Below are 10,969 nucleotides of genomic sequence, written 5' to 3' on the forward strand. Positions count from 1 at the left end.
TATATTATATATCCCTGTATATTTGATTGTATGATTGCAGTAATGGATACTGGTCTAATTATCTTCTGACAATTTTTCACCAATTTTAAAGAAACAGAAAACACATATTAAGCTCATATAACGCTGTACAATTTAATCTCATTCATTAGGTTGAGAAAAATTCCCTAAAAATATTAATTGTGGAAACATATCTTATTTAAATACATACAGGAAATGGCGACATCATTTACCCATTAGTATGAAAAATGCAGTTTCCTGATATTTGAATAGCGGTTCTTTATTTAAGCATCTCAATTCATTCAAAATACACATAGTATGTATTAAGTTTCAAAGGAAACCAAATCATTTTAACGATTGTTTTCACAAACTTCTTTTCCTAGTTTCAACTTTTGAGACTTTTTGATGAGCCTGCACCTTCCCCCTCTTATGCTGTGGCTTCAAGCAATAAAGCTACCAGCTCAAGTTGCACAACTGGTGAACAAGACTGCTGATAGTCGACAAACTGCACACTTGATGCCATGATAAATTATGTCCATCGACTTCCAGAATGAAGAAATGACGCAGCACAGAATTGATTTCAATTGGACCTTTCTGTACTTTCATCCCCTTGTTGTAGTCAAAGACTATATCTAAGTGTGCAGTGCGGGATCTTGAGAAGCCTTCTGCTCCTCTGATGAAGTAAGTTTGGCAGAGTGTGAAACTCCTGTCTACTCATATGCCTGGACACCTGTGATCTATGTCTTCTTGTGTGTGCCAACCATCACCTGAATTTTTTTTAGAGGAAGTTAGTGCTTGATTACAAGTCAATGTGACAAAACAAGGTCTTTCATTTATGCCACCAAGAACTAGTATTCCAAGTTTCATAACTCGTATGTTAATTAACTCAAAGCAATTGAGCAGAAACTGTTTGGTAATTAATTTTAAGTCACTGCTTCCACTTATACTATCAGTAATATTGAACATGAACCGACTGACCCAAATGCTATTCTAAATATCTTTTATGTGAAGAAACCTAAATCCTATTGACACAAAAGTAATCCAATTGTATGTCTTCACAAAACATTCTACAACAATATTTGTCAATTTACCTCAAAGATTGATTATTGTTTTTTTAGTCAGACAAACACAGAGATGGCCCTATATCGCTCACTTGATTTGAGAAAGGATTCTAACTTAGTTATTGTTTAGACACTTACTGAACACTTTTGGTCTGACTTTATTATGCAGCTGGTGAAAATATTAAAAGTCCCTGTATAATGGGCTTACAAAAACATGAAGAAAAAAATGTATTTGTTTAAAAATTACAAAGGGCCATAACTCTTACAATATTTAAGTTTGTATTTAGCAGAATAAAAAGCTTTTCCTAAAATACAACCTTAAAACTATATTTACAAGTAAAACAAAAAAATTTGCAAACATGTTTTTTGTATCTGGTTTTTGAGAGAGAATGATCAGAAGAAAACATCACATATTCACAATCATATTAAAAAATTATTTAGTCTTTTTAAAAAAATTATATTCTATTTCAAAAACACTGCAAAAGACAAGACACTTACGTTTCAATTTCTTGATTTAATACATTGATGATTATCAATTCTTATGAAGCGAGATGGGTCTTACACTGTAACCGGTGCAACCTGCATGTTCTTAGTTGCTCAGTTATTACCTTTCTTGAAATTCTCCTCTTGATCTGAGCCACGCCAAAATGATGGGAGATGCTTTTGTTTTTCCATTGAAATGTATAGCACCTCTGTGTTTCTGTTTGTCTCCTGAAATAGTAAAAGTTTATTTATAATAATAACAATAATAATAATCAGTGACTTTTATTGAAATTATTTTCACAGATTGTGCCTTGCACATTGGGGAACAAAGTTGACTTCTGAGGAGAAGATTTTTCCATATAGACATATAGGAAAAAATAGCTCCGCACCCTGGAGCAATGTTTTTTATGAATCAATATCCGGTGAAGAAAATTCATACAGGGTATTGAAACATTTTTTGCTTCAAATGAAGACTTTTAACAAAGATAACTTAACTAGCTCTTCATCATATTAAATAAAAATTAACACAGTCTATGACGCACACAGAGCCCCACATTTGATCTTTTACCATAGTTTGATTGAGAGTTAAGTTTCACATCGACAAGTCTTTACAGGTCTATTAAAGCTGCACTCTCACAGATTGAACATTTTGAAAAAGGTTATAATTTTTATCTTGGAATGAACCAATTTATGCGAAAATGCATGGAAACCTGCTGACAAAAAATGTCTTTGAATTCCCATCAAACATGTCCAAACCAAATTCAAACTTTGGGTAATCACTGTCATTCACGATGAAATTCAGCACTTCTTGCCCAGTATATATACGTTTACTTTAAGTAGAAGGCAAATTAAAACAAACACATTTGTCCGAAAATTAATCAAACTTTAAATGGGATTTGTTCACGTAATTTTCAAGAATCAGGAAGTGAAATAAATGTTCTCATGTTGCCAATTTAGTCTCGATCATCTAGACGCTTGTATCCGGATCTATATCGTTCTTTGACTCTAATTAGAGTGGCTGCATGATTGAGACTAGCCGGTTCTTCGATAATTGTTACGATCGAACAGTGGTTGAAAATGTAAAGTGAGACCAGTTTTTTACCTGTTATTGAACAAACTGTTATGTTGGCAGGACTGTCCTCCTCAGCAATGCAAAGAACAGCAATGACTGGCTGGCACTCTGTAAAATGGCGATTTAAACATTATGTCCAATTAAAACTGTCCCATTCTAAACAATCCATCAGCAATATATATAAATGAGCTGCGCCATGTGGAAATGTGTCTTGGGAAGTTGACATCATTCCATGTAATGATGTCATAAAGATGAGCAGAAGACATTACTTACTATGCAGTAAAAGTTCTTACTTTAACAGTAAAGATATCTTTTTTTGAGAAAATTAATCAAAGTGAGCTCTTTTATGTTATGTTTCTACAGTACCGTAAGTCTTGTATACATCTATGTTACATATATAAATAATAAAAAGGAATAAAATGACGAGTTGTGTACACACTAATTCCTCCTTATGTACTGTGTAACTCAAGAAAAACAATCCATAATACTAGTAAATCTCTAGAATTCCCTTACTTTTCTCGCTGTACAAAAATGAATGAGGAGTTGCAAACAAGCAGGGCCATAAAACTTTTGCTATTTAAACTGTACCACAACAGCAATTTAAAGACAGTGATACTCATTGATGGAATAGGCACTTAGACAGCTACATTTTCTGAGAAATGGAGATCAGACTAAATTCTCCAGAGATAATTTATAGCTTTATTTGAAATAAAGAACATGTTACAGTGTTTGTGTTAAACTTGTTACTTATCCCTGATTTAACACAATCATTACCTTCAAAATGGTGATAAAATAAAAACAAATATACCTTATTAAACACTGTTTACTATCACATCTGTACCCCCCCCCCCCCCCTTCCCCCTTCTTACATACTTAAGCGGCTCTTACCAAAGTAAAGAATGAAAGGTCCACAAGGCCAATTATAATTATACTAATTTGATTTTAAATCACCCAAAAGGCTTTCTACACATAATGGTTCCTTAATTTAAATCTAGCCTCCAAAGTTGTGATTTCATTGAAAGACTTGAGATACCTTATTTAAAAAAAATGACGAAAGGAAAGCTTAAACGCAGAAGTCTGGACGGGTATACGAGCCTGGAAATAAATACACAAAAGCTCACCATGCTGCTAAGGATTCTCATATAATTCCCGGCCCAAGTTCAGCTGGAGATGTTGATTCCACACGGCTGGATAACCGGCCCAGTGCACCCAAGCTTCACCATGGGCAGTATCTGCAAGAGGAGGGTGTATATCTGGGAAAACACATTTATAATCAATTTGCGAAAGTTCTTATCCGCCATAAGTAGTGAACATGTATGTGGCTTATAGATCATCTGAAATGAAGTTTAATAAAGGAGACAAGGTTCGGTCTGGGATCTAAACCTGGATTTTGATGCTGAATTTGTAAGTTTTGTTCAAATGAAGTATAAACTTAAAGTGAGTACAGAGATATCTTGAAGCCCAGATTTATCACTTACCTGAAGTTTGTAGGGCTACAATTGAGAGCTTTGCTGTAAACTGCAGGAACTGTCCCCATGAGCCTTTTGTCTGTAAGGGGAATGGTGGCTTAGGTGATTGGTGGTACCACTCTGCATTTCTTATCCACACACAACACAGTGTATCTGAAAATGACAGAGAATGGCCATGCACTTATGAAAGCTATGCTAGAAATACGCAGTTATGAGTGTATCATTTGACATTTCCACACAGAAATTGTGAGGCCACCAATACAGCAGTACCGACATCAATGACAAAAACATATATATATATATCTGTCATGGAGCTGTGCTGGTTCTGTGGCGTCAAAACCACTGCAACTTGGCAATTCACTAGAAACATCTTTTCAGAAAAAAGAAACAACCAATACAGGGTAGCCTTTGTCACCCAGTGAACACCCAGAGCATCTTGTTACTTTGAGCATCTATTTACTTAGAAGTACAATGTAGCGTCATTAAGATCTCAATTAACAAAAAGTGTATCTGAAAGCTTTAAATACTGAACAAAGTGTAACTTTGAGGCGGTCTGCGAGCAAATACTTTCAAGAGCAGAAATCTCCCAGAAGTTTGAAAAAGATTATGCAAAGCTCTAGCTTGATGATTTTGGCCCAATTTCAAATGGTTACTCAGTAACACGACGGCGTAAATTTAATCAAACATCAATATAGTTACACAGGAAAATAAGAAATAGCTTTAAACTCCCCCACATTCATGGCAGAGTGCCCTAAATGGATGATCTGATCCCAGCCAACAGATCAGCGAAACACGAATTGTATTGCGTGTCCGGGGGGGGGGGAGCGGGACGGGGGTCCCATGGATATCTTGACGCAACTTACCATAGCCGCCTTGCGTTTTTGTTCACAAAGCCGGCACACACAGTTCATTCTCAGTTTGCATGTTGTGTACTGAAAAGTTCAAGCTTTCCATGACACTCGCAATAAAACTATCCATGAATTAAAACAAATTAACAAATAACTACCAGGTAATTATGGAAATATAAATGTCATTTTTTACTTAAATTAATGATAAATACAACTTATGTTGCAGTCAAGCTGGATAAAATATCAGGAAAATGTGTCCTGTTCCAAAAAGTGTGTTTTGAAGTTGCAGACAATAGTCCAAAGGCCAAGAATTTAAGTGTTCAGATAGTGGCAGGCAAATCTTAAAAAAAAATGTCAAAATTTTAAAACTTAAATAAAACTAAAATTATACAAACCTTATATAAATCATGTGTAAACTTGAAAATACATACAAGAATACAATGTACACATAATCAAATGCTACCTGAGAGAATCATTTTTTTCAAGAACTACTTGAACGGGTACTGCAACCCGCAAGCCTTTCGTTGTCGGCCGACACCTTTAAACCTCTTTCCCACACATTAATTAAACACGTCTTATGTTTCGTCAGTGCCGGTTTTGATGACCAGTATAAATCCAAAAGCAGTTTTTCTGCCAAAATGTACCCAAATGATTTGGATGTATGCTTAACAAGAAAGTGCAGTGTACACAATCAAATGAAGTATTTAGTGTTCCAGAAATAATGAGCAATCTGAAATCTGACCCCTTACATTCCTTAAATATTCACAAAGTGTTAAGTTCTTGTGTTTGTTATCTTTTTATGATTCAATTGGTAAAAAAATGGTGCAAATGTGAGAAGCCCTGAAGAAGAAAACTGATATTTTAATAGAAATAGTGATGAAATCACTGACATTATGTTTACTTAGCAACTAAAGCAACAGACCAACCAGACCTACCAGTATGCTTATCTATATTTAACTGCTAAATTTTAAAAACCCAAAACATACAGATAAGATATGTGGCGCAGTTGTTTACATTGTGTGATTTAAATGCATATATTTTTGTTGGTGATTAGTTTAAATCCAACTGAAGCGATCTCTTATCAATATAAACCTTAGTTCATCCAACAAATTAAATATTTGAATGTTAGAAGATTTGTTTTCATAAGATCAGCAATAATGTATTTTCTTTAATTGTCTCAATGAAAAATGTAATGTTCAAGTTTATAGGCACTGTTTTATCTGAGAATTTCCCTGGGTGTGAACCGCTTACTGTGTCCAAGTTATCCAAGACATTACTACAATATGGGCAATTTGCTCTGCCATTTTTATAGATAATTGTGTATTCCAAAGGTATTCTTTTGGTACATTGAACTCACAACAATATTCGAACTCCTGACGTCCAGCACCGCTGTCAGATTATCTAATCCAGCCACTATGCCATTGCATGCTCTTTACTGAACGAAAGATAAATGAATACTCACAATTTTGAACAGTATTTTTTTGGTCACAGAATTTAGAAAATTTGTTACCTGATGATCCTGTAAATTTTGTGTGGATAGACTAAATACTGTTCGAATTTAGCAAATCAAAACTAACATTTTGGGTTTATTCAGTGTAGACCCTAAAATATCGATTTGATTTATAAGTATGTAGGTTTGTTCAAAAGCTCAGTACAGTTTACTTTACTTGTTAAGTTATCCAATTTCTGTAAATAAATATTACTTAACTTGACTATAAAATACTGTAGGGGGGCGTGTCGTAAAGTTAAGAAAAAATCCAAATAATTCAACAGTCAACTTCAGCATGGGCCCCCAAGGTCCTGCTAATAGCGGGGACTTTGACTTTCGGTCCAGCCAATCCCAGGTAAAATTCCCGCTCTGCACAGACAAACAGCTGGTAAAAGCCCTCTCAAATGAACTATGGTCATTTCGTAACCGCTCAATGTTGGTCATTTCGTAACCATTGTGTTAGTCAATTCGTAACCGTTAAGAAATCGAATGGTCATATCTTAACCGTTGACTCCTATAATTATGAGGAATTAATTTAATACCATTTGAATTTACAAAATAAGTTTACTGTAAGTATAAAACATAAAAATAACAACATAAACAAAGTTAAATCTAGTAGTTGTATTCCTTCTTTATTCCTAATAGTGTAGTGCGATTAGCCAATAAACTCTGAAACTATGACAAATAGAAACATTCACACTAGCCATTTTTTTATGTTGCGAAGGAAATATTATAAGTAGGCTGAATATTAAATGTAATAGTTTTTTAATTCATAGATGTTCTACCATTGAGAGGAATTGTGACCTTAAGCCAATACTTTTTAAATATATAGACCATATAACTTTAGAATTTCATTTTTTTTAAATTGCATAGAAGTATTGTAAAATGTAGTGAGCTTGCCGAATGAGAGTATGTGCTTTTTATATGCTTATTGTATTAAAAATGTGCCGATATGTTTAATTTTGTATCTTGTTATTGGTAATTAATACCAAAACTAATAATTTTAGGCTGTTTTTTGTCGGTTTCTGATATAAAGTATGCAAAATATGGATCAATTGAGAAAAGAACAGAACAATTTTTTTTTCGTTTTAAACAATTCAAACAAATATAGTCAATGAAATAGGTCAAGAATGATCATTGATGTAAACGTAATTTTACTCAAAAATACATCGCAATCAGTCTTAAATTATTGTTTATAAGTAAGCAAAATGTAAGAAAATAATTGACATATTTTGGTAGTATAACAAATCATGTCTAATTTAGCATGATATATATATATATATATATATATATATATATATATATATATATATATATATATATATATATATATATAATAACTATTGAGTAACATAAATTATTGGCTTGCTACTAGTGAGAATTTGAGTAATGTCTCCCAATTGGTGTCTTGGTTGCTGTGCCATATACATCCAGGTTCGAACAATACACTTAACGAGGTGCTAAGTGTACTATTTATCACGTTGTTAAATGGTGGTTACCATATGAGCAATTGATTTCTGGACGGTTACGAATTGACTAACAGAATGGTTACGAAATAACCAAGATTCAGCAGTTACGAAATGGCAAGGTTACGAAATGACCAGATCCCCGTCAAATGCCCCTGGGGACATCCTAGGTTAGGCCCATTCCCTGTTTTCAGCGCAAAAACCAATAACACCGCATTCACTCAGCACTGCCGGTCCACCTGGAAGGTATAAACATGGCCCATTTCCCCTGCTATCCCCGGTATAGACAATACCTGGGGGCCATGGTTACAATTGACTGGTGCATATTACTGTGGCAGAATAAGGGAAATATTTTATTGTTGCATTTATTATCAAATATGAGAATTTAAGACACATGCAAAAAGCCACAATACGAATTGGTGATAGTGTTTGTTCTGTTCTGCTATTCAAAGGTGATTAGAATGACTAATGACATGACAATGACAAACAAAATGTAAGGCATTTGTATCCTTTCGTCTTTTATTTATTAAAATCTGAGATGTGAAGGGAGCAAATCCCTTTTAAGATTGGAACATACCAAATAATAATAAGCGACGATGTAGTGGTAAACCAAGCTTGCTAGAAATCAATCGAGTTTCTCCAAAATACAAGCAAAAATTACACCGGATGTTGATACTAGTGATTTAGTTTCGGATGAACGAAATCCGGATAAATTATTTGCTTTTCATCCAAAGGGTGGACGATTTATACTACTGCACAAAAGTCATAAAAAATAAACGAAAAAAACGTTGAATATGTATTTTAAACACTTATCAACTTACCATTCTCTTTCCGTAAGAGATGAACGCCATACTGCATAATTGCACGGAGATGATACCACGGAGATACCCGAAAATTTCCGTTATATTCCGGAAAGTTAAATTTCTGTATACTTGAAAATTTGGATGCTGATGGTACACGAAATATCGAATTTCCTTATTTCTGTTTTTTATGGAATGAAACTTCGGGATAATATACAATAGGCTTTAAATAAAGTAAAACAAATAAAAAATGCTTAGTATATAGCTATTTTTGACCAAAATTATGATTTTTTCCCTGGTCGCCTTAATAGCTATTTTTATGGATACACAAATATACGCACACAAAAGTTTAAGAATATTTTTTTTAATATTAAAAGAGAATAAGATTTAAAACAATGAAATGATCTCGTAAATAAACATTCAAGCTTATCAACTTACTGTTAATGGACATTTTTATTGACATTTGATACATCAAATCTTAACTGAAAATATTAAGGAGACCAATTTTTGTCGCCTTAATCCAGCGGTCCCCATAATGCCTAGATTAATATATATATGGTCACCTTAATATCTGTAGTAGATATATATATATATATATATATATATATATATATATATATATATATATATATATATATATATATATTCCTTTTTACTTGACCTTTGGATCAATTTCCTGCCTGACTTGGCTATTGTGTTACCGTGATTATTTTTTGAAGGAGATGAAACATATCGAAACATTTTTTCTTTTCTTTTGGAGTTTAAAAGCACAGGGCTATTGCAAAAACCAATATACGAAAGAAACACAACTTCACTTAACAAACTTAATAAACTCACTTTCCGTTTCGGTTCCAACCGGAATATCTATAGATAAACTCATTTTTAAAGAGAGTTAAAATTTTGATATGCAAATTAAAATAAAGGATCGAAATATATCCTGCGTTTGTTTATGAGTTTTGTTAATGCACTTAAAAATCCCTCAGAACCGGAAACAGGGCTAAATATTGTTGACTTTGATCTGATTTAATGCAATAATTAGGTACACTTTGTCCTGATTTCCGTTCGGTCAAATATATTAGGCGTTTTAGGTCTGGCATGTTGAAATTATTTCAACATATAGGAAATATCATTAACGTGTTATAATTTGGTGAAACACAAGTTTAGAAACAGATGATGCTGGTTTCGCTGTTGCATTTGATGGACGTTACAATCATGTACCCAATTGCTGTCATATAATCTCACAGTTTTCTTTGTACTTTGTAGTACAAGATGTTATATAATTAAGAGGTCACCAAATACATTTGATATCAAGTTTTAAAAGAAAACAGTTTTACAATAATTTTACTGTTTATATTATCACAAAGATCGAATAAAGTATTTGTCTTACATCATTCATGGAACAACAGTTCTGCAATGGATAACATACGGGAGAAACATATCAGGGAAATGAAATTGAAATCATACAAAAGAGGGCCTCCGACAATGCATCAAATGATGGACAAAACGGAATTTGAGCATTATAATACAACAATGGACACTACAGGGACCAGCCGAGTAGCCTGAAATTTAGCTAAGATGTTACAAGACACACAGAGCGGTGCAAACAAAGACTTAACGAAAGGAACACAACGTCAAAAGACGAAAAATGTACACTCATATCCTTATATAGATGTTAATAGGTGTTTGGGTAGCCATCTTTATTGTCAGGTATAACAAAGTAAGAACTTCAGTTGGATGGTCAATATATATGAAACTGTATATTTAAGTTTTGAAGTTTAATATACAATACTGTAAATGATGAATCGACTATTTAAAGATCTAATGTTGTTGTGTTTGTTTTCTGTTATTTTCTTTAATTGAAGCTTTTAATAAATAATTGTTAACTCTTACGAAGCCGAATATATAAGGATTTCGCATTTCATTGGCAGTGTTTGATCCGAACTGATTTGATGCAAGAGATGTGTACACTGTGTTTCGATTCGCGTTCAATGGTTATGTTTTATCAAGGAGGTGGCTTTAAAAAAATAAATATTATTTTCATCCACTTGAAACCAGAATAGCAGAAATAGCAGAAATAGACTTAAATCAAAAATGGCAAGATAATGGCAGAAGTATATTTGAAACAAATGTTCAATTGCACAACTGATAATTTGTATCATAATTGTTATTTTGATTGTAAACATGAACTCAGTGCTTGTACGGAATCAGTGACAGAAAACAAAAACCTATACAATTATTAACAGTGGTGATTAAAAACAAAAAATCATAAGATAAGAGGGAATCA

General features: G+C 33.2%; 1 long non-coding RNA gene across 2 annotated transcripts; it reads right to left on the reverse strand.

Moving 5' to 3' along the window:
• Positions 1–367: 367 nt before the first annotated feature.
• Positions 368–8,753, reverse strand: LOC128203727 (uncharacterized). 2 transcript variants are annotated; one of them, XR_008256029.1, is made up of 6 exons: positions 8,707–8,753; positions 4,092–4,235; positions 3,735–3,845; positions 2,644–2,721; positions 1,667–1,769; positions 368–764 (listed from the first exon to the last, which is right to left on the reverse strand). It is a non-coding gene; the product is annotated as an uncharacterized LOC128203727 (long non-coding RNA). The 2 variants fall into 2 exon arrangements; XR_008256028.1 differs by lacking the exon at positions 8,707–8,753 and adding an exon at positions 4,946–5,069.
• Positions 8,754–10,969: the final 2,216 nt, after the last annotated feature.

Source organism: Mya arenaria, chromosome 9 (genome assembly GCF_026914265.1).
Source record: "Mya arenaria isolate MELC-2E11 chromosome 9, ASM2691426v1".
Classification (NCBI taxonomy): domain Eukaryota; kingdom Metazoa; phylum Mollusca; class Bivalvia; order Myida; family Myidae; genus Mya; species Mya arenaria.